We start from the raw sequence: 24,161 nt of genomic DNA, 5'->3' as shown, positions 1-24,161 counted from the left end.
CCTTCGTTGTTCCCAGAACCAAAAAATACTTGGACTGCCCTTTTAAATGTGTGGCATGAGACCCTGACCTTCAGCTGTTTAATTCAGCGTTGTAAAGCGATGCTAGACAATGAGTTTCTCTGTTTCCCTGAAGTAGCCTATTCGTCATGCCGTGTATGTGGGAATGGATGGTCTGTGTATGTTTCAGATCTGTGACTTGCCTAAGAGGTGGGCAGACAGGGGCAGCGAGAGGTCTGGAAGAAGATGTGGAAAGTGCCCCTAGCTCCTCCCCTGGACTGGATAGGGGATGAGAGCAGGCTCTGAAATGGCAAGCACAATTTATCCTGAAGATAAAGATTCCTCTTCTTGGCAGCTCTGTCTTGGGTGAGGGGTTGGGAGGAGAGGAAGAAGCTTGGCATGGGAATTCCCACCCAAATCAGGTTGCAGACTTCGCTCTTCAGGGAGAGCCTACATGCATTCATCAGTGCAGGAAAAAAAAATTTTTTTTTTCGTCCAAAGAATGCAAGTCCTTTGTATCTAACAATCAGGTAATTCTTTTTTTGGCCCATATTTTTCTCACTGCACTGTGTTTTATGCAGTGATGAAGGTGAGTGAGTCAAAACTACAAGTATCAAAGAATCTAAAGTGATTCACCAAATTAACTTCAAAACCAGTATCTTTTTTAAATCATGATTTTGAATTGAGAATAGCATCAAAAATTGAGGAGTGCGATGGAGGGGAAATTTTCTAACTATAAGGGATGTTAAAGTGTTGGCAACTGACGCGCTTGGAGTAAATGAACTCTCCCTTGTCAGTCTCCGTGCACTGGAGGCAGCGTTTTCTCCTGGAATGGAAAGAACATGGCCTTTGGAAGCACACGGTGTTCTCTGTGTTCAGATGGTGGCTCTTCCATTAAGTTTAATGAGAGCTTACTATGGGCCACGCACAGGTGTAAATTTTTCACATGGGTGTTTAATAGGAAACAGACCCAGCTGTTATAACACAGAGATCAAAAGTCCAATGGGTGGAACAAGATCTAGATTTTACTTTTCTCTCACATTAACAACACAAGGGATAAACTAGGCAGTGGTAGTGAACGTCTCCTCCACAGCATCCTCCTGGGACCCAGTTCCCTTCTCCGTGCTGTCTGGTTCCATCTTCCTCTGTGTGGTGTTGGCTCTCCAAAGCCAGGCTCCCGTATCAGACTGTAGAGCAGCTTCATTTACAGATGTGATTCTCAAGTGGCATCATTTGTACTCACATTGCATCATCCAGAACTTGGTCACATGACCGGCCTTCACCGCAATGGAGGATGGGGATTCTAGATTCTGGCTGCATAGCTATGAATTTTGCTACGATGTAGGGGATGGGTGCCCCATATTGTGTGATTCCCGGGATTGCCATTCCTGTAGGTTATAATATGAATGGGGACCCTGAAATCGGGCCACAGGACAGCCCTGTTTGGGAGGTACTGAAAGGAAGAAGGGAAAGATGGATATGAGAAGACAATGAGCAGTGTCTGTCATGACGTATTAATTCCTTGACCCTCAAAATGACCTATCAATTTTATTTTCATCTTTACACGCAACTCAGTCACAAAACATGTTTAAAATCGCGGGTCCCATAGCCACAGCGTTGTGAAATACAGACAAGCTTGCACAGAAATTGTGTTTTTCCTTGCTACTCTGATTTCCCCTCTGCCTGAGAAATTATATTGTAGCTACTAGTTTAGTAATTAGGTGCACTTAATACATCAATGTTATTAAGATCCTGCTATATTCAGGGAGTTGTGTATTGTAGAGGTTTGTGTGTGTGTGTGTGTGTGTTTTTTTCCCCAATGGGGAAATGGGGTGGCTAGGTTTATTGAGCATATATTGGAGATTTCAAACTTGGGCCAAAAAAATGCCCTTTCTTCAACTTCATCACTGCGTGAGATTTTTGTTTCTAGTGTTATGTGGTGATGGTTTCTGTTTTAAAGGTATGTTTTTTTATAATTGAACCTGACTATTGGTGTCATACCCTTTCCATATCTCATAACTTTAAAAACTCATTTTTATCACCCAGATTTATAATCTTTTCAGTCAGGCAAGTTGAAAGTGATTTCTGTATTCTTCCAATAAACACTATATTTGCTACCCCACTGAAGAATGCCCTACACTGCCTTCTCCTCAGCACTGGAAAATATATCAACCACAGCAAACGGTCTCTTCTAATCAAACATCACCCCAGTCTACATATTTTGGGGGAACTGTATTATGGACAAGAGAAAACCTCTAGTTAACTCGAATTTGTTCTTCTCTTTTACCAGTAACAGTCAGTGTTCCTTTTTTTCTTTGTAAATTTACAATATAATATTTAAAAATAATTGTTTCCTTTATATATTTTGGTAACCATTTTGTATGCATTTTACATTTGTTTCTCGTTATCTTTTGGAAAGAGGCAGAATTAATTTTTTAAAATACTGAGGTGTGGAGAGAAGAAAGGAGATGACAGCCTGGGGTTGCTTATTAATGAATTTGTGCCTTATTCTTATGTGTTATTTTCAGATGAGAATTTGGTCAAATGATGGTCTTTGATTCCCCTTCTGTCATCTCTCACGAGAGCTCCCCAGACAAGTATTTATTTTATTTCTGTAGTTCTCTCAGATGGAGAAGGGAACACTTTTGAGGGATGGCTATTTTTAGGGTGCAGGCTGAGATGCAGACTGCTTCCTTAAATTCTGACTCTAATAGTCAACTTGTAAGCCCTGAGACCTTGGGCAAATCGCTGTACTTTCTGTGTCTTCGTTGCCTCATTGGCAAAATATGAATAACAACAGGATGAAACTCAGAATTATTATGAGGATTAAAGAAGTCAATAGATGTGACAGTGCCTGGTACATGGTAAGCAACCGATACAGGTAAGCTATGTATCATCATTTGCTTCATTGTCATCTTTATGTGGACTTGGTTAATAATCACGGTGATTCCTTAAGCTGATGCATGGGTTGCTAGATGTATTGGTTTGTTGACATTCAGAAGTTCAAGTGCAGCAAGTGAACTCTTCCTCCCTGGTTTATGCTTCATTCATTTCAGTGTGAGACGGACAGAAGAATTTTAGATAAAAGATAGTTTGAAGAAGCCAAGGTTTTACACTCTTCCTTTTTAGAATAGATTTAGTTAGAGTCGAATGTAATTGTAGGCTTAATAAAAGATATAAGGTTAAACACTCGTGATAGAAGGAAAAAGGTGCTGAGATTGGTGTTATTTTCCATATTTGCTCAGTGACTTAACTGGTCACAAAATATGACTGAACGTTTTCTCTGTAAGTAGTTTTTGCTAGAGCCTGCAAATGATATAAGAATTTAGGCATTGCTCCCGGGGATCTTAAATTCTAGTTGGTGAAGAAAGGCTAACATGTATGAAATAAATTATATACATATATATATTAGTGCAGTCAACCTATAAACATTATGGGATGGATGGTTCAGATAATTACCTTTCTCCAAATGTATATTGAGAAAATTGAGAAACCAAAACAAGTTGAAAGAATCGAAGAGTTTAGGCAGAAATTTTTTTTCAAGGTGGATTTTGTATTTCCAAAACTCCCAGCTATTTGTGAAACAAGTTCACACAAATATCAGAGCATTCAGATTGGGTCCAAATCCAAACTTGAGGTCCAGAAGGTTGGATGTGTCACTGTGAAATATCCCCCTCACTATAATTGCAGGGATTAAAGATTCACACAGAGACCATGAGCATGATATAGAGGAATCTTAATGCCCAGTTTTGCTGTTTTTAGGAGACAGGCACATTGCTGTAATATTTAACCATACAGAGTACCTCACATTGTAATTCCTGGATTCTTGAAGGGCTAATTCTATTACAGAACATACACTCTGTTGATATTTCACCCACAGCCTGGGGTGGCACTTAATAATAGGCATATCTACTGGCTTTTAAAAAGTAAAGAAATGTATTTTCACATAGAACACAAAGTCAGGGGAAGAATGGTTCTGGTTTCTCTCACTGGTTGAACAGCAGCCAAACATCCTTCCATCATTTTGCTCCATGGTTGCCGGCTTGACACCTTTGTCTTTAGTCAAACGCCCCCTGTGGTCACAAGGGGTTACAACAGTGCTGGGCATCATATCCAGACATGATGTTGGCCAGGACCCGTTTATCTTTCTTGAGTCTTTTAATTTTTTTTTTTTTTTTGAACTGTAGTCAGTTTATGATTTTGTGTCAATTTCTGGTGTGCAGCACATTGCTTCAGTCATACATGAATATACATATATTCATTTTCATATTCTTTTTCACCATAAACTACTACAAGATATCGAATATAGTCCCCTGTGCTATACAGTATAAACTTGTGTATCTATTTTATACATACCAGTCAGTATCTGCAAATCTTAAACTCCAGTTTATCCCTTTCTATGCCTTTCCCCTCCTGGGTAACCATAAGGTTGTTTTCTATGTTTGTGTGTCTGTTTTGGATTTATAAATAACTTTGTCTTTTTTTTTTTGGTTCCACATATGAGTGACATCATATGGTATTTTTCTTTCTGTTTCTGGTTTATTTCACTTAGAATGACATTCTCCAGGAACATCCATGTTGCTGAAAATGGCATTATTTTATTATTTTTTATGGCTGAGTAGTATTCCATTGTATAAATATACCACAACTTCTTTATGCAGTCATCTGTTGATGGACATTGAGGTTGTTTCCATGTCTTGGCTATTGTAAATAGTGCTGCTGTGAACATTTGGGTGCAGGTGTCTTTTTGAATTAAGGTTCCCTCTGGATATATTCCCAGGAGTGGGATTGCTGAATCATATGGTGTTTATTTTTAGTCTTTTGAGGAATCTCCATGCTGTTTTCCACAATGGCTGCACCAAACTACATACCCACCAACAGTGTAGGAGGGCTCCCTCTTCTCCACAGCCTCTCCAGCATTTATTGTTTGTGGACTTTTGAATAATGGCCATTCTGACCGGTGTGAGGTGATACCTCACTGCAGTTTTGATTTGCATTTGTCTGATAATTAGTGATATTGAGCATTTTTTCGTGTGCCCAGTGGCCATTAGTATGTCTTCATTGGAGAACTAACTGCTTGTTTAGATCTTCTGCCCATTTCTGGATCAGGTTATTTGTTTGCTTCTTATTAAGTTGTACGAGCTGTTTGTATATTCTGGAAATCAAGCCGTTGTCAGTTCTGGAGTCTTTTAAGAGTGAGGAAAACTTTCCCAGAGATCTCCACTGAGCCTACCTTTATGCTTCACCGGCTAGCGTTGTGTGCCCAGACCCATCACTAGCAAAGGAAACAGGGCAACCATGATTGTCTCAGATGAGTCAGGACCACTCTTTGGAGAGCTGCATTGGGGAGGGTGGATAACTGAATAAAACTGGGGTTTACTTAGGAACTAGAAAGAATGGAGATAAGGTTACATGTTTTTAGACATCAACAGTTTCTTATATTCAGCACACAGTAGAATAATCTTATGTTCTTATACTTAAGGAAGGAAGGAAAGAAGGAAGGAAGGGAACAAACATTCGCATAATGTGTTTAGTTTAGTCTTCACTACTCAGCCGATAGAAATCTGATCTGTTTCTGTCCGTTCCAGGTAGAGCACAATAAACATCTTCAGGCCGAGCATTAGAATCACATTGTCGGAAACTGATTAGACTTGGGTGACCGCTGCTTCTTTCTTGGCGAGGGGTCAATTCATTGCTGTAATATATTAAATAGCCCTTCAAAATAGAAGAGCCGAAAAACAATGTCCTTTGGAACCAACACTCTCAAACAGTATCCAAATTAATGGAAAGTGCCTGCGCTAATGAAATAAAACATCAGGGCTTTGGCAGGAGGTGATTGGCAGAAATGCCCGATGGCTTGATACATCTGCCTCCAGAAGACATAAATGAATTCCTCCTTGTAAGAGAGAATGGATAACTGTGGCTGAAGCTAAAGCAGTGGTTTAAAGAAAATGACTTCCTGCCTTCTGCCGGAGTACCTGCGAGCACATTTCTCAGCCTGATGCTTTTGTGCCTACTAAATTAAGATCCTGGCTGTAAAGACAAGAAAGATTTCTCCCTCTGTAGTCATGAATACTACACCGTTTAGTATTCAGTAAGAGAAGATATGATGAAGGGTTATTGTATCCGCTTTCATGATTTGTAAGGATTCAGGAGCAATGGTTGTGGAGTTAATTGATGGGTTGATTTATACATATCTCTCTTTGTTCATTAAACTAATACATTCATACTTTCACGTAGTTACTTAGGAGTAGCCACTGTTTTTCACAGTGTTGTGCTGGGTTCATCAAGGTTTGCAGATGCCAAGGTCCTAGGTCTGGGGCATGTGTCGGACAGTGAAGGAAGTGCTCTCTACTAGGATCATCTCGCCATAATTCCTTCCCAATACTCCTCACAATCCTGTAGGACTTTTATTACTGCCACTAAACAAAAGTTCATGTACCCGACACACAGTGAGGCCAAGCAAACTGAAACATCGGGAGTTTGGAGCAGAGAAAAGTTTATTGCAGGGTCAAAGCAAGGAGAACTGGAGGCTCATGCTCCAAAAGTCTCAACTCCCTGATGGTTTCCAGGGAAAAGGTTTTATAGGCAAAATGCAGGTTGTGTGACTTTCTTCTGATTGGTTGGTGGTGAGGTAACTGTGTGTTCCAGGGATCTTGTGCTCAGCCTGAAGTTACCATCCTCCACTTGGGTAAGGGGCCTTAGTTCCCACAGAAGAGTTCAAAGATATTCTTATGTGTATCCCTTGAGGAGGACCCAGGACCCAGCTTGAATCACTGCACTATTGTTTCTTGACTGCTCCTTCTTTGTCTCTGCCCTCCCTTCCTTCCCCGATTTGCAACTGTTTGAATCTGCCCTTTGGAACTCAGGGAAGGTCAAGGAGGCTGAATGAAGAGTATTCTCTGCAAACAAGAAGTGAGGGACATGGGAAGGATATATGTACCAAGGAGGACCCCCCAGAGTCCTACTCTGTTTCATTACTACCTCCAGTTCCAGGCACAGAAAGTAGAGGCTTAGACATGTTCAATGTGACTCCTTGTTGGTGGTAATCTTGGCTTTGAATCCAGGATTCTGTTATTCCAAAGCTGGAATCTTTCTTCCCTAATCAAATTGTTTTCTAACTTACTCATAAATTAACCCTGATCTCTAGAAATCTAGAAGCTTTACTGATAATTCTCAATTGTTAGTTCCTGGGTCTAGCTCCCCAGAATTTGTGAGTGGGTCCAAGCCAATCCAACATATCCAAAAGTACTATACATCTTAAAACTGAAGTAAACAGTGGTAATACTTTAAAGCTATGTATTCAAGAATATTAAACTTATGCTTAAGCAATGAATAAATGGACCCTAAGAGAGAGAGCCTTTGAGCTTTTATTGATTTTTTCTAGAAGAAAAATGTATGAGTTTGGTGATATAATATCTAATTTGTCTTCTAAGGACATTTTGGCTTCCCTCTAAAGACTTAGCCATCCCTCATATAAGTGAAGTTGACAGACAGATGGCCTTGGTATAAATGAGATTTTACCAAAATATTTTGCATGTGTGTGGCCAATGATTCTTCACTGAGTGCTTTCCAGTCCAAGGCTAGAACAGCTCAGTGATCAGCATGAGGCAGATTCCACTCTTTCCACTGTGTGTGAGGAGACTGAGGTTCAGAGTGACCAAGTAGCCCGCACAAAGCCACACCACTCAATAACAGACGTACTGAGTTTTCCTCCCCTTGGCTTAAACACTCTGTGGATGAGCCACTCTTGGGCTAAACAAATTACTTTGCATGGGTTTTTTTAAAAAAAAATTAGCTCTCTTAGAAATTATAGATAATGTCTAGGTGGTTTTCGTATATCTAGAGCATTATCAAGACAGATCTAGCAGAGAATTGAATATTTATCACCCTTGCTTTGTTGACACCTTGGAGTAATAGCTAAAATTATCATGCAAATTTCAGGAAATTTCCAGTGTTTCTCCCCCATGTCAGACTTGCTCCCTAGTTGAGGTTTTGCACTTGCTGTGGCTGCCTGCAATGTTCTAGAACAGAGAGCTTCATGGCACAGCACAAACTGCCCCAGAGTTGAGCTCAGAAGTCACCTAATTAGAGAGATCCTGCTTGACCCCTAATGTAAAAGTCCCACCCTCTCTTCATGCTCCATCCCCTTCTCCCTTGCTTCTTTTTGTCTGAAGTGTTTGTCATCTTAGATGCAATAGAGTTTATTCATTTTTTTCAAGGTAAACTTTAAGAGGCAAGGGGTTTTGTTTGTTGTATGCCCAGGGGCAGTTCCTAGAAGAAGACATGTGGTAGGCATTCAGTGAATATTGTGGAAGAGTTAAGGAAAAGTGCATCCACGTGCACATGTGCACGTGCACACATATAGTTTAAGAAATCATATGGCATGTTTCGTGCTTAGAAAGATGGAAAATAGTATAGGAAAATCTAAAAATTATATTTCACAATAGCAAGAAAATGAGGACACATAGAACTATGAGGTCATTTCTTCATTCTTCTGGACAAGAGGAGTTGTTGATTCTTGCTCACAGGGCGTCTCCAGAGAAGTATGGAAGTGAGTGGCAAATGGCTCAAAACTTACTGCCCATCCTTTCTGTCCTGTTCACTCCCAGTGCATGGCCTTGCATGTGCTTCATTCAGACTTTCTGGGCTCTTGTGCTCTTTTCCCTAACATCCATCAAAAGCTACTTTCAAATACTCATTTTGACTAAAGTGTAAACAACTATCCTCATTGTGTTTCACTGACAGATGACAGATCTTTTGAGTAGAAGTTAGAATGAAAAGATGAATTTTTTTCTTGACAGTGTGAGGCTTTGGCCATATGGGGACTAGCAACATAGGCGCTTGTATTGATACAGGAAAAAATGGGGCGTGCAAGAGGATGGCCATGTCTCAAGTCCCGGTCAAGTCCCTGGGCTGTGAGGGTCCTTGGCTGCACATAAGAAAGAACTCAACAGCAAGCCTTAGTTGAGTAAAGTAGGTTTATTCAGAGAGGTGTACACTCCATATACCAAATGTAGGCCGTCTCAGAAGCCCAGAGAGGCCATGAGGCTGGGGGCTGTGGTTGAAGTAACAGTAGATACACACTCCATAGACAGAGTGCAGGCCATCTCAGAAGGTGAGGGAGCGAGAGGCCAGGAGGTGCAGTGTTGCTGGTTTTTATGAGCTCAGTCATTTCACATGCTAACAAGTGGGAGGATTATTCCAACTACTATGGGGAATGGGTGGAGATACCCAAGAACTGAGCCACCGCCCAGTTTCTGACCTTTTATGGTCAGCCTCTGAACTGTCGTGGCACCTGTGGGAGTGCCATTGAGCAGCTAATACATTACAGTGAGCCTGTAATGAAGCCCCAGGTCTCCTAGATGTCACATCTCCCACCATCTTGAGCCTCAAGGTCCATTGGGAGTTGATTTTTCTGCCATCTCGAGGCTAACTGCTGTGTCATTCTTTTAATGGCTGTGCCCTGCCCCCTTCCTTCCTGTCTCAGCATCTGAGAATACAATCAGGAACGAAGCCACCTGTGAAATAGGGAAGATCAGAAAAGATGGGGACCTGACATTCAGCTTGCTCACCAGACTGCTGTTTTTCTCTGTCTTAAAAATAAGGTCCAGAAAATTTGAACTCGTCCTACAGTTTGATAATCTGCTTTGAGGATTAACATGTGAGGGAAAGGGCATGACTTATTACTATAAAAAGTTCTAGGGTGGGAGTAAACTCATTATCATGTAAAACATACCTCAAAATAATAAGATAGTATGTTAAGCACTTTACAGGTATTAACTCGTTTAATTCTTAAAACAACACAATAAGATGTCTCAATGTTTTCTCACTTTACGGTTGAGAAATCTGAGGCGGAGAAAGGTTAAATGACTCACACAAGGTCCCTCATCTGGTTTGTATCAGAACTAAGACTTGGGTTAAGTGTAGGGATCCATGAATCAGTTTATTTCCATCACTTTCCTTACTTAGGACAAACCACGTCCACCCTGATCCTTTGAAGAGAAGTCAGAACAGGCCAACAGGGGCTGTCACTTACGTTGGTAATCTTATTTAATCATCATGAGTATATTTTGAGATGGTTACTGTTACTCTTATTGTACAGATAAGATAACTGAGCTTTACAGAGATTAAGTAATGTCTTATTTTCTGCAGGTAGAAAGCATCATATCTGGGATGCAAAATAAGATTTATCCTGATTCAGCACCAGCTCTGTATCCCCACCTGCTTCTTTGTTTGGTATTCAGCCAAAAACATCAAGTAAACAAGCAAACAAACAGTGGGTTAGGAATGTCTCCTTGCCAGCCCGGGCAAGGAATTGTGCTCTCATGTACCTCTGTTTTCTAATAATACCATCACAAAGCCAAATGTATTGCAGAGACTTAAAAGGGTTGACAACTCTTTTTGAGCCTCCTAGTCCAGAAGTAGCCTTAGATATTTGAACATAAACACGTAGCTTGAGAAATTAGGTGAATGGTAACTTGGGATTTTGGCACGGAATGCTTCTGCAACCAAAACAAAGATATTTAGGATTTGTTTCTATTTATATAAACACCAAGTAGCATTTTACATACTTGAGGATTAGGTGAAATTTCTTCTGATCCAAAATTCTTTTCTCTCCAGGATCAGGGACAACTCTAAACTTTTATCCAGCCATCATTAAAGTGTTTGGGCAAACACTTCATTTAGTAGCAGAGAGACACTTAAGGTCTAGAAAGATGAGTCTGAAGTCTCTGTTTCTCAAAAAGAAAGTACTGATGATTTGTGCAGTGATACATCTATATAAAAGTGCTCCACTAAAACATTGTTTGTGTGAATAAACATAAAATATGCCATATCTTTTAATATCTGGATGACAGAAAGTTTTGATCGCTTTACTTTCATTAGTCGTATGTTATCTGCTGCAATCATTTAGGGGTTTTTCATTTCATATATTAAGATCATACGGACAAGTACAATGAATCCTGGGCACACATTTATAAACTGGGCTGTTTTATCTTTGCCATCCTGTGGGTTTTAAACCATTTCCACTCCACACGGAAACCCTCAGTGAGAGCAAAATGTAGTAAAAATGTTCAGAAAGAGCATTTTTATTTTTTGCCTCCTCCTGGAAACCTAAATCAATCCTTGACCTTGTCACACCCCAATCAGGATGAAATGGAGTCAGTCTGTATCTATAGGTTTAATATCTATAGATTCATGATCAATACTGGAGCTATCTGTTCCCTGGGACACTGTGTGTGTGTGTGTGTGTGTGTGTGCGCGCGTGTGTGTACAGTTGCTTGATCACTAGATTTGAATAATGTTTTGTGGTTTACACAATGCTTTGACCTATAACATTGCACTTGAGTCTTCTGATTTCACGAAATAGAGAGAGAGAGATAAGGATATATACAGATATATAGAGATAATAGGTTGAATTAAGTATAAATGATCCTTTGAAGCTCAGAGAAGCTGAGTTCAGGTTGCTGGTTAGAAGCTGGTTGGAACCAGATGCCAGACAAGCCGCCCAACCCCGAACACCAAAGGGGGCTTCCAAGAGGCATCTACAAACAGGGGCCCCGACGAGCGGGTGGTGTCGGCTGACTCACAGCACACAATGCTGCAGTGAGAGCGTCGGGAAATGACTTATTTGTCGAAGCATCCTGAGAACTGAAATCTGTGTAAGGTGTGACGTAAGCTCTTTTAAGGTAAAGTAACTTACTGGAGCTCAGGTATTTCTTTAAACTACAATCAGAGGAAAGGGGACCGGTTGGTGTAAAGCAAGGAGGTGAAACCACAACGGTTGGTTGGTTTGTTTCTTACGTCAGGTATTCAGGCCCCTCAGTCTGTGAATTAAACTGTTCTATAAATGCACGTTTCCTTGCAGTTCGGTTCCTTCAACTTTCTTTTCTGCATGCCTTGCGGGGCAGGGGGCTGATGGCAGCCCAGGAGGCGAGGGACTGGGGAGGTTTGAAAATGTCTCTGGTGATAAGTTTGAGGGTGAAGGTGGCTGCTTTTGGGAGGAGGGTTGGTTGCAGAAGTGACTGCTGGGCACTCTGAGGGGCTTGCTGTCCGTATCAGAGAAGAACCTCGGGGTGAATTTTGCTTCACTCATTATGTAGTGAAATGACATCATGTAATTTTTTAATTGTCCTGGTATTTAATTACTTCCTCTTTATAGGAGCAAGAATAATCACTATTGCATAGTATTATAATGAAAAGAATAATGAATATATCTAAAACCAAAAAGAGATAACCAATAAAGTGTGACCACCAAAATGCTCGCATTCTACAGTTCGTAGATCACGCCTGTTGAGTGACCTCCGGTCTGTTCTTGTGTTTACGCTTCGTTCCTGCAAAGATTGCTGACTTGCCAAATGCATCACTACTGCCTACAGTATCCCAATGAGAGTATCTGATTTTGGTCGATTTTAAACTACCCAAACCTGAAAAGACAAACCTATCTCCCTTTTAGAACTTTAAAACCTCAGCTCAGGAAATAAAGACATGCAGGGCCGATTCACTTCTGAGGTGAGAAAAAGTCTTTGACCACAAGTTGGTGTTCAGATCACAGTGGTTTTTTGTTTGTTTGTTTTGTTTTGTTTTCAATCCAAATAGGTGGTTAACTATTCTACAGAATAAGCAAAGTTGGATAACTTTAAATTGTTTTCCACTAAATTGGGAAGAGATGAGTATCTTGTCAGGAAAAAAGGCAATATCATACCGTCTGTGCTGTTTTATTTAATCAGGTCCCTCTGATTTTGAAATTTTAAAATAAGCCTCACTTTTTTCGTGAATGGATCTGTGAGGAAAAAATAAAAAGCTAGAGATTCACTGTACATTTTAGTGAACAAAGCATTCTAGATACGATGTATTTAGAGATATCAGATTACTTTTATCTAGTTTTCTGAATGCAATTTTCCAGGAAAGTTCATTAAATGTGTGTGTATGTGTGTGTGTATGTGTGTGTGTATACACACATATACAATATATTTCATGTATATAATTGTTATATATATATGTGTATGTATATATACTTTTTATTTCTTAAATATAGAGAAAAGTATTTTTTTCCCACTTTGACATCCAATGACTTTTGATCTCACTTTCTTTGAATCTAGAGTGTCATTTAGCAGTCACTTTTGTTTCACTTTTGGATGAAGTGTGAATTCAGTGCATTTTATAATACAGTAAACAGTCATTGGGAAATGAGACTCATTTTAATTACCTCTTTCCATGAGCCTAACACTCCTGGGTATATAAGGATGAAAAAAAAGCACAATCACTGCTCATGTGGTCCCCATGATCTAAAGCAGTGGATGTAAACTGCCACCACTCAGGGGACACTTGGCACTATCTAGAGACATATTTGGTTGTCACAGTTGAAGGGGAGATGCTACTGGCATTCAGTGGGTCGAGTCCCAGGATGCTGCTAAACATCCTACAATTCCCAGGGCAGCCCTGTAAAGAAAACAGTGATAATTATATAGCCCCAAAAGGCAGCGGTGCTGGGTTGAAACACCTTGTCTGTAGGGTAGAGAAATGTATAAAGCACCATGAGAAGTGCTATTTAGGGACATGAAGGAAGTGCTGGGGGAACTCAAAGGAAGAAGAAGGAGGGGTGGGGAGATGTTGGAAAAAGCTTTGTGGAGGAATTGACTTTGGTGCTTGGCACAAAAAGATGAAGAATGGCTTCCCTAGGAAAGGCAGAGAGCATTCTGGGTAGAGGTGCAAAGTTGAGAAAATCACAGAAAACTAATCATGCCTCAATGCTTTTACCGGACTCGGGTACCACTGAGGCAGACTTTGATTCATGGATATATGCAAATCAGTGAAATGACCTACTGTATGTGGGAGGGTTTCTGTTTGTTTGTTTGTATGAAATGTTTAAGCTGTATATGCAAAACCTCCTAAGAAAAGACAGAAAATCATTTTCTACTAGTGGGAGGAAACTTTCCTGGTATCCTGGCTTTACTTTCCCCCTAGAGCAGTCACTGTGTTTACAGACTGACCGCTAAGTCTTCCTCTCTTCCAAACCTTTCTAGGACATGAACTTTGGAAAAGGGCTTTACACGGCTTAGAACCATTTAGGAGATAACATGATTGCTATATCTGGAAAACCCAGAATATGAAGGCCTTCAAAGGCTCTCCGATGGAAAAAAAAAAAAAAAAGATCAGAGACTCAGTCAGTGTTTCTGTAGTACTGACGGGACTGTGCAGTGGCCCGGAGTGTGAGAGTCTCCCGTCCAGAACTTAGCCCTCGTGGGACTTTTGATAACTAACAGAATTTCTCTTTGCTCCCATTTTCTTCTTCAAATGCATGTAATGGTATCTATATCATACGATTGTTTTGAAGATGAAATACCATACCATTTACAGCCTGACCTGTAGTAGGGATTCAGTATCAGTTCCCTTCTCTTCCCCCCATTGTGGTGTGAAAACATGGGGACCTTAAGTACGATTCTAGCCTTCCTGGTTGGCAGAGAAGACATCGCAAAAGGTAGCTTTATGGCAAGAAAATGCTGAGTGCTATGGGCAGATAATGAGGTGGTTTAAGAACCTTTCAATTAACAAAATGAAACAAGTGTGGTACAGACAGTGGGTATGCAGATGTTTTTGAAATGTTGATGCTGACGGCACACGTGGTGATTTAAAAAGGGTCATGTTTAAATTAGTTTCACAAAAAGGAAGGAGTTATAGGATTCGAGGGACAGGAGTGTAAGGTTGAAAGCAAGCAAGATTAGTTTCGACTAAAGAAAAATTCAGAACCTTGAGTGATTAAAAGAGAACCATAAACTCCACCTGGGGAAATGGTGTCACTTTATCTCCTGCTCAGCAGGTTGTATTATTCGTCTTTGCTGTTGTGTATGAAGATGTTTAGATTCCAGATAAGTCATGGCAGGAATAGTAAACAAATGATTTTCTGTTTCCTGTGAGCATAAATACTGGAATTAATATATTTATATATATATATATACACATATATATATGTATATATATATGTATATGACACATATATGTTCACATACATGCTTTTTATTTCTAATGTTTATATTTTAGTTTGAAATTTCATGGAATGGTGAATTTTATTATTAAAGAATGAGCTACTTCTATTGGGGGAGGGTATAGCTCAGTGGTGGAGTGCATGCCTAGTATGCACAAGGTCCTGGGTTCAATTCCCAGGACTTCTGTTTAAAATAAATAAGCCTAAAATAAAAAAATTACCTCCCCCACTTAAGAGAAAAAAAAAAAAAAAGAATGAGCTGCTTCTATCATCCAAAAAAGGTAGAAATCAAAATATGATACTGCTACTTATAGCCTGTTATATAAGCAGTGATTTGAGGGTTCAAACAAGGATCATTAAAAAATCAGAAGATAGCGTTCAGTTTCTTTTAGTTAATATCTTTCCCTCCGGTAAAAATATTAGTGGTGAGGGAAACCACATGCTTCTGTTCATATTTCTCCTACTAATAGGAGATGAGATGATTTTCATCACAGTTAAGTTAGAAGAATGAATCTGTCATACATGTCACCTCACAGAAGCATCTAAATGAAATGCCAATGTTATCATTTTCCACATCCCTTAATCACCATGGAGACTAAGTACTAAATCAAAAGTCTGCAGAGTTAACCAAAAACAAAGTAATATTGAGTATTTGATGTCTGGGGAAAAAGTATGGACCAACTCTGTTCATTTCTTTTTTCTTTTTCCTCTAGCAAATTTTTCTTCTTTATTATGATATTAACTACAATCTATCAGTTACTATAACTATTTAGGTAGTTGGTGCATTCCCAACTAGCATTTAAAATGCTTGTGACAGATAGCAACTCTTAATACACTGTGCCAAACACAGTGTCTGCACGTAGTAGATATTAAAAGAATAGTTGTCAAATGGAAATTGAATGACCTTAAAAAATCATATGCGTGGTATATATAGGCAGCCTAGCGCACAATGCGCATATGCACGGCTCTCAATGAACATGGGCTGAATAAATGCAGGAATCATGAATTCTGACTTTTGCCATTAAGTCGCTGTGGGACATGATCAAATCACTCATTTTTCTCATCAATAATACAAGGTGTTTCCTAGTTGAAGGATGCTTTTCTACCTACTCTTCAGACTCCTGGAAGGTACTTCAGTAATTCCAGGAAGAATGAAATACTTCTTTAGCCAATGATAGGTATGTAAAGTGCCTTAGCTTATGTTGGACTAAGATAGTCTTTAAAAAGAAGAGCTCCACACTAAAACTGTATGGAAAATATTGGTGGAAACTTGCCTTTTTAAATCAGCTTGAATACATAAGAGTTAAAAAACCAACCATCTTGTTACTACAGTAACAAGAGGTCCTGCTAGTCCAGAAGCCACGTTCAAATGCATGTGGCATTGATTTCATAACAATATTGGAGACTTTTCTTAATTGCAAAGGCATATAACCGGTCCTTCACTACAGATAAAAAGAAATGTATGTTCATTTGTCATCCATACCACAAGCTTCAATGAATGATGATTTTTAACAGCATGGAATAAAATATTTTATTTTTTCTCTTTTCCTTACTCCATATTCTCCTTTTATTTAAGAGAGCAGCGTGCAGAAAGCATTTTATCGGATTGCTTTTTTGATAGATTCTTGGGTAACATGGGCTCGTTTCTCTCTCCTCAGACAATTTAGATTGGTAGGTTGGAAGGTAAAACTTTGCTGTTTGGATGGATCTGTTGGAATGTAAAGATGGCTATTGGTTGGTGTTAATTAAACTCTAAAGTCAAAGATGCTGACTCTAAGACATTTATCTGTGGCTTAGTAATAATCACAATAATAACAGTAGTAAATAACAGTGGTGATATTAATACTAATTAAAAGCTCTATTTAATTTTATTTGTTGCCTGCTCATACCAGGCACTGGGCAAAATCCTTTAAATATGGATTCTAATGTATTCCTTATGACAGCCCTGCATGCCAGCTCCCATCATTGCGGAAGAGAAAAATGGGCACTTTTCCCAAGGTTAATACTTAGTATGTGGTGAAGCAAGATTCAGTAAACTTACGGTCTAATAGGAATGAAAATGAAAGGACACGCACAGATTTCACACAACGGTAGAATGTGAGTGTGATAACCGAGACACATACATGTTTACGTTTCTAAGATTGTTCATCCGTGTATTGGTTCATTCATTCATTTGTACAGCTATGCTCTCAATGTTCACAATATTACTTTTACCCAGAATTCCAGAGCTGGCAGGTCCTCAGAGCTCCTCCAGTCCTTACACCCATTGCCAGCATCCCTTTCTGTAGCATCCTCGGGAGCTGGGCCCGGAACCCTGATGCTGAGTACCTTTACCAATAAACAGGCTCCCTGCAGGCAGGGACTGTCCGCTGTTCAGTGCCTATAGGTGGGACTTGAGCCAAAGTACGTTTCCCTCTACCTTCCCTTCTTGGTTTTGCCTAATAGAGCCAGTGGAGCCAATTAAAAATGCCTGAGCTTGTTTTTCAACAAGCTAACCCTTCTTTGAGGCCACTATTCAGCTTCTTCTCACCACCAAGTCTTCTCGTGGGGTTAACATCCCAGTGTTGCTGTGAGGTTAGAACTGCACACTTACGCCAAGTGTTTAGGAAAGTGACCAACATGTAATAAGCACTCTATAAATGACAGGTGATAATAATCATAGTGATAGATGCTTATTGGATGAGACAGGGTCTATGGAATTCTTATTCTCTTGGCTGACCACATCCTGTATACAATTATTTAGACGTAGATAGTAGCTTTCCTTAAATGTGTTACTGCTGACAGGACGCAGTGTTTCAGGTTCACTCGTGTATGTCATTAAATTGAGCCCAATCAATTAAACTTTGATTTAGTGATTGACTTAACTGATAGGGGCATTGGCAGTGCCAACTTCTGCATACAGAATATCCGGGTCCTGCCTTGTTGTTGTATTCAAATGTCCTTTAAAATTTCTAAACCATTGCCCGACTTTCTGATTGCTCATGAGAAAATAGTAAGGATAAAAAGAAAAAGGGAAAGATGGAAACTCATTTATAAAAATAAACAGAAGTTATTTCCATGATCCTACCCTAGATGAATGAGTAATGGAAGATAAGTGAATGTAGCGAAAGCCTGACCATTGATCGTGACAGGTCCTCCATTCAAAGGCTTGAATTCGCCTTTTTCACTAAGCATACCAACTCTTTGTTTATTAACATAATAAAATTGTAGTAAAATAAAAAGGTTTCACTACGGACTGGACAAGCCCAGACGGCTGATTCAAAGATGGTAAAATGTGCAGCTCCCTGGAGCCTGGAGTCCCTTTTAAGGCTGCTTTTGAGTGACTTGTCCGGGTGGGGAGTCTTCAGGAGGAAACGCGTCTTTGTCTGGGGTTGGGTCAAGGGCTGGGTTCCTAGGGCTCCAAGGAACCTTGAGGAGACATCCCTGAGGCAAAGCCCAGACAGAGGGAGTCACCAGACCCTCGGAAGGGGGAGGAGAGGATTCACCATCACTCCAGACTGGTTTTCAGTTGCAACATCCCTCAGGCAAAGAATATGCCAACAGCCGTTCTCTCCTGATCTGACTCTGGTGGCCGCGGCAGCCTCCCAGGTTCTGAAGTCTCAAGCTGAGATACAGTGTCAGTAAGCTGGAACACCAGCAGTGCCAGGGGCCACTTAAATACCTTTTCATCTGCTTGTACGTTGCTTTTGGAGGGGGAGATACTCTAGGATGTGGCTCCTCATCTTGCAGGAATAATGGCACTTTCCAGCTGTCTGGGATCCTATATCACCAAGTCCAATCACCTCATTTTGCAGGTCACGAAACTGAGGCTGAGAGAGAGGGGCCTTACCCAGTTACTGAGCTAGTCCGTGACGGACCGCCGTGGAGCTTACGGTAAGTTGAGTGGCCTCGCTGGGCTTCTCTTCCCAAATCTATAAAATGGAAGTAGGTCTACACTGTCTCTCTAAAATCTCTTCTTATTCTAATATTCTACTGATAGGATTTTTAACTTTAGACTCCGAACTACCAGTGTGAGTTCCAGTTTGCAACAAGCAAGAAGCTCTTATAAAAAATGATGCATTTGGGGGTGTCTAAATGACAGTGTTTAAGCATCCTGATGCAGGCTCAAGTCCTAGTCAATATTTTGCATTGTGTGCGGATCCTTAACTGAGTATAGGGCATAGATTTGAATTCCACATTTTGAAAATGCACCCTGGTTGTGAGTATGGTTGATAACTTACTCTGTTGTGTTCTAACACTACAAACAGCTGCTTAATAAAACTAATAATACGTTTCTTTATTAACACTGCCTTATGTTTTACTCATGGCTGAAAAGTTCAGGTCACATGAAAGAGTATGGATGCTGAAGAGGTCCTGCCGTACAGGATAACAGTGCCTAAGTCTGGTTTTAATTTGTTGAAAACTATTGTTTATGAACAAGGATTGGCTTTTTTTCTCTCTCATATCTTCAGTGGACACATTTTAGAAAAACTGACAGCAAGTCCGTTAGGCAATGGCAGCTGTAAAAGCTTTCATCAAGAGTGCGCATGTTTTGTGTCTCTGTATGAAATAAGCTGGGTTCTGGGGGTGGCAAGAGTGAAATAAACCTGGGGTTTCAAGTCATTGTCTCTCTGGATTATGGGGGAGGGGGCGCGTGTGTAGGAGGCCCATGAAATTTAATATCCCTTTTCCGTTTCTTTCCCCTAAATTCATAATGCAAGTCTTTCTTGTCTTTTCAGATTCCCCCTATCAGGTACCTTAAATATCCATCTTCCTCTGTTAAATATGTGAACTTAGTTTATTTCTGAAGTACAGCTTATAATGCAGAGAATTCTGAGATTAGAAGAATTTGTTAGTTATGAGGGAAGCATCTTTATACCATTATTCATGTCATTCTCAGATACTTATTACCTAGATGGCATTTGTTAAGTTATATATAGTAGTGTTTTCAGGGATATTATAAGGATCAAATGAGATAATGTATATGAAAGAAATGTGTACAATAAAGCATGATAGAAATCTTTTTTTTTATGCTGCACATTAAAGCAAATGGATAAATATATAGAAAACAGTAAGGGGTAGAGAAGGAGAGCGTGTGAGAAGCAAATACTTTACTTTTCCAATAAAACTCATGGCTTAGAACAAAGAGACTTCCAGGATGCAAATGAAATATCGCTGCTAGAGTATCCAGTGCTCAGGCCTCTGAAAATGTTACATACATTTGAGTTGCTTGAGGATACTGTTAAATGCAAAGTCTGATTCTGTAGGTCTAGGTCTGCAAGTCTGCTTTTCTGAAATTCTTCCATCTGATGCTGCTGCTGCTGGTCTCCAGGACTTTGAGTAGCAATATCCTGCTCCATCAGATTAAGAGGTGTGGCCAGAAGTAAGCTAGGTATCTTACCGGGAAAGAAATCAATTTGTTAACATGTTTGTTGGGATTTCGTCTCTCAAGGGAGTACCATCCAGCCTGGTTAAGGCACCCACCCACCCACCTCACCCCACCCCACCCCACCCCGGCCCTTGCCACACAATGTAGGAGCTTTCTGCACTGTCTGGTTTTATTATTAAGTGTTGAGAAAGCTTTCTGCTTCTCTTGGCTGGGCTTTCTAGTGGAAAGATGGCAGCTAGAGAGAGGTTTAGATACAACACAATTAGGAATAAGGAAGATCTTGGGAGCCAACACATTAGGAAGGCGGTGGAGTTCTTTTTTGCTTCTTTAGCAGGCCTTATCTCACAGAGACCACTGAATCCTGCCTGAAGAATTTTGGACACGCCGTTGGTTGTCTGAGCCAGTCTACTCTCCCTTGGGATGTTGCATATTTATGCTGAGCTGGGTGACTCACTTCTCTAAGATAAATATGAAAGAGGAAGAAACCGTATGTGATGTCCCTCGTTTTTTGATATTCTCCCTTCCATTCGATACACATTGACTAAGTCCTAGGTTACAAAGGAGCAGACCAGGCACTGGCAGGGACATAAAGATCACGAGAGGCGGTCCCAGGGATTCTCAGTTTGCATTTAGACAAACTGACATGAGTGACAGACAGACACACCGACCAAATACAAAGCAGGCTGCGTCTAAAAAAAATCTAGCTCTGGAAATACCGTGTTAGAGAGCTGAAAAAAAAAAATAGAAATCAGCTCTGCTGGGGAGGGAGTTAGGGAGACTTTGCGAAGGGGGAAGAATTTGGAACATGGTCATTTGCACGTGGAGGTCAGAAGACAGCTGGAGGCAAAGTCTTTGTTGTATTGCAGGCATATAAGTAGAGAGCTCGAGCCAAGAGACATAGGTTAGTGTCATCTGACTAACACACTGCTGAGATTAAAATACCATTCTTTGGAATTCAGGCTAACTCCTAGAGCTTGAGTGGGATTGTTGGAGGTGAGGGAGGACCTATCTGGATGGTGTTTTTGCTGTTGCTTCTCTCAAATTTTGATTTTTTTTTTTTTTTTTTTTTTTTTTGCCCCTCTGGGCCTAGTTCATTAGAATCTGCAGGAGAAAGGATCGCCTTATATACAAACACCTGTCCTTAGCATATAGGGCACAGCACTTCAGAAGGTACATGAATCAGGGATGGGAAAGGGAAATATTTTCAAACTGCCTTAGAAGTGTGTTTTCATGGTCAGCCATTTACCCATTCAGTGATCCTTCTTTACAACTCTGACACTCCCATGGGATAAGGATGTTCATTTCTCAAACTCATGTGAATTAAAATTCCTTTTTAAATGAACTTTGCCATGATAGTTACTTTGCAGTGTTGGTTGGTCATAAAGATGAAGCCTTTTTATATCTCTTTGATATGATGGCACTTAGACATTTAAAAAAATAATAATTCTGGAACCCTCCTCTGGTTGCTGATTGCCCTGCCTGGTGCCATTAGCTAGGTGGGATACTGGGATACCATCTGGGATTTCTGTAGTCCATGCAGTCTAAGGATTAAGTGCAGACAGAAGTGAGGATAATCAAAGGACATGAGTCATTATCAAATCCAAGAGCAAGTTTGGGGTCATTGCCAGGAGGCGAAGTACATTAAAAAATCAGAGGTAATCAAGAACATGTCAAGAAAGAGTTGGATAAAGCAGTGCCCACTTGTTCTTACTGGATATTGAATGTGTTGGCTGAGACTGGCTTAGAGAACCAAGAAAGTATTTGAAAACATTGTTCCTGTCTTCTGTATTGCCCACACATGGAAAATACTCTCTTAAGAGCTCAGATGAATGGTGTGAAGCTTGTGCTATTATGCAGTACGGCCCTCTATATCTGCAGGGTCCACATCCGAAGACTCAACCAACCATGGATCAAAAATATTCAGGGAAAAAAAAAAAACTCTGAAAAGTTTCAGAAAGTAAAACTTGAATTTACCATGCTGGCAGCTATTCACATAGCATTTACATTGTCTTCACGGCTGTTTACATAGCACTTAACTTGTAATAGGGATTATAAGTAATCTAGAGATGATTTAAAGTATATGGGAGGATGTGGGTAGGTTATATGCAAATACTGTGCCATTTTACATAAAGGACTTGAGCATCTGAGGATTGGGGGATCTGTGGGTGTCCTGGAAACCAATCTCCGCACAGATACTGAGGTCGACTGTATTAACTTCAGATCCTTTTGCATTCCACTAAGCAAAGTGATGCACCACCTGTGCTAAAAATACGTTTTAAATGTATCTGAATTAATTAAAATCCAAGAGACTCCAGACACAGGGTTGACTCTATGAGACTCTAATTTTTTTTTTTTTTTTGAAGTCCATTCAGCTGTGGCTGTTTACAGGTTACTTTGCACCCTTTGTCATTTGTTCTGTCATTGCTTCTTCTTTAACTTTCCCTCTTCTCCTTCTCGAACTCCGATGTTGGTGCTCTGAGATATCATTATTTTGGTTCTTGTAGCTTGCTGTCAATAACAAATCCAGGTAGTAACCAAACATCAAGGGCATAAATATTTCCTACTGAGAGTTAGTTTAACGATCATCTAGCATTCATCCCTTTTGTTTTTGAGTTTAAACAAACAAATAAGACACTGAAAGGAATTATAGGGGAGAGTAAAAGAGAGGCGATGTGAGAATAACAGAAAAGGAATGAGGAAATAAAACCAACGTTTATTAGGTGCCAACATGTACCAAAGACTTCACTAGTTCCTTTATAGACATGGTGCTGCTCTGTCCTTGCCATGACATTGTGTTGGGGACGTCATCAAGCCCACTTTACCACTGGGCAGACAGAGAGGAAGGGAGGTTCTAATTAGAGATGAAAGTCATGCAGGTGCCCACCAGCGGAGCTGAGCGAATACCTGGATCTCTAACTGCTCTCTGCCATCAGGCTCAAAATGGGACAGGTTGGTGGCTGCAGTGAAAGTGCCCATCCTTCTTTGTTCATGGAGCAGCTTGGACTCTGCCGAGATAAACCATTTAGTAAAAAGGCAGAAAAAGAATGAGAATTGAGTAAAAGCTATAGTTTCACTCCCTTCCAACCAGGTGAGTGACGATTGTCACTATGCAAAGATGAGTTTGTTTGGGAATAGCACATGAATTGCAATTCAGGACAAGCAAACTACGGCAAACCACACTGGAAGAAACAAAGGGGAGGCCAGCCTTTGTTAGGTCTGGGAAGAAATCGGGGAGGGTTGTTTTGAACAGAAGTTTAACTGGGGGAGAATTTGGGGTTGCTGTGGTTTCTTTCTCTCAAGTGGTAGCAGTCTCTCTCTTCCTGCTGATCATGTCAGTTGAGACCAGAGGAATACCTGCGTGAGAGCTCTCCCGTTCATGGCTTCCTGACTTCATGTTAAATCAGGTTTCTTTTATGCATTTTCACACCTTGAACCTAACATATACGGGCTGCTCTGTGGTGGTAATCATCTTTGGACCTGAATATGACCTGTCTATCCCTTAGTCAGCAATTAGGAACCATGCTGTGTGGCCCCAGAGCTGTCTAGTCCCTTGATATATAGTCTGTATGTGCTTAATATGCATAAATTGATTTTTCAAATAAGTCAACATGACCATGTGCGTGTGTGTGTGTGTGTGTCTGTGTGTGTGTTTTCTTTATAATCCCTATCTAGACTTAGGTATTGTAAAATACCTTCTCAGCTCTGCACATTTGTTCTTTAAAGAGCTACATATTAGGCACTCACCGCATCCTACTGTTTTGGGAGTTGTGTTAGTCAGGATTGTCTGAACTCTGCCTGTGGTAGCAGATC

At 40.3% G+C, this 24,161-nt stretch overlaps 1 protein-coding gene across 1 annotated transcript in view; it reads left to right on the top strand.

Annotated features, from left to right (window-relative positions):
* Positions 1–24,161, top strand: part of LRRC4C (leucine rich repeat containing 4C) — an 876,636-nt gene that overhangs the window by 749,943 nt on the left and 102,532 nt on the right. Inside the window, 1 exon segment of the mRNA XM_032488484.1 lies at positions 18,778–18,856. The gene's annotated coding sequence lies outside the window, so the exon portion shown is untranslated.

The sequence above is a fragment of the Camelus ferus genome, chromosome 10 (genome assembly GCF_009834535.1).
Source record: "Camelus ferus isolate YT-003-E chromosome 10, BCGSAC_Cfer_1.0, whole genome shotgun sequence".
In the NCBI taxonomy this organism is placed as follows: Eukaryota; Metazoa; Chordata; class Mammalia; order Artiodactyla; family Camelidae; genus Camelus; species Camelus ferus.
This window is presented reverse-complemented; position numbering and strand designations above follow the sequence as displayed.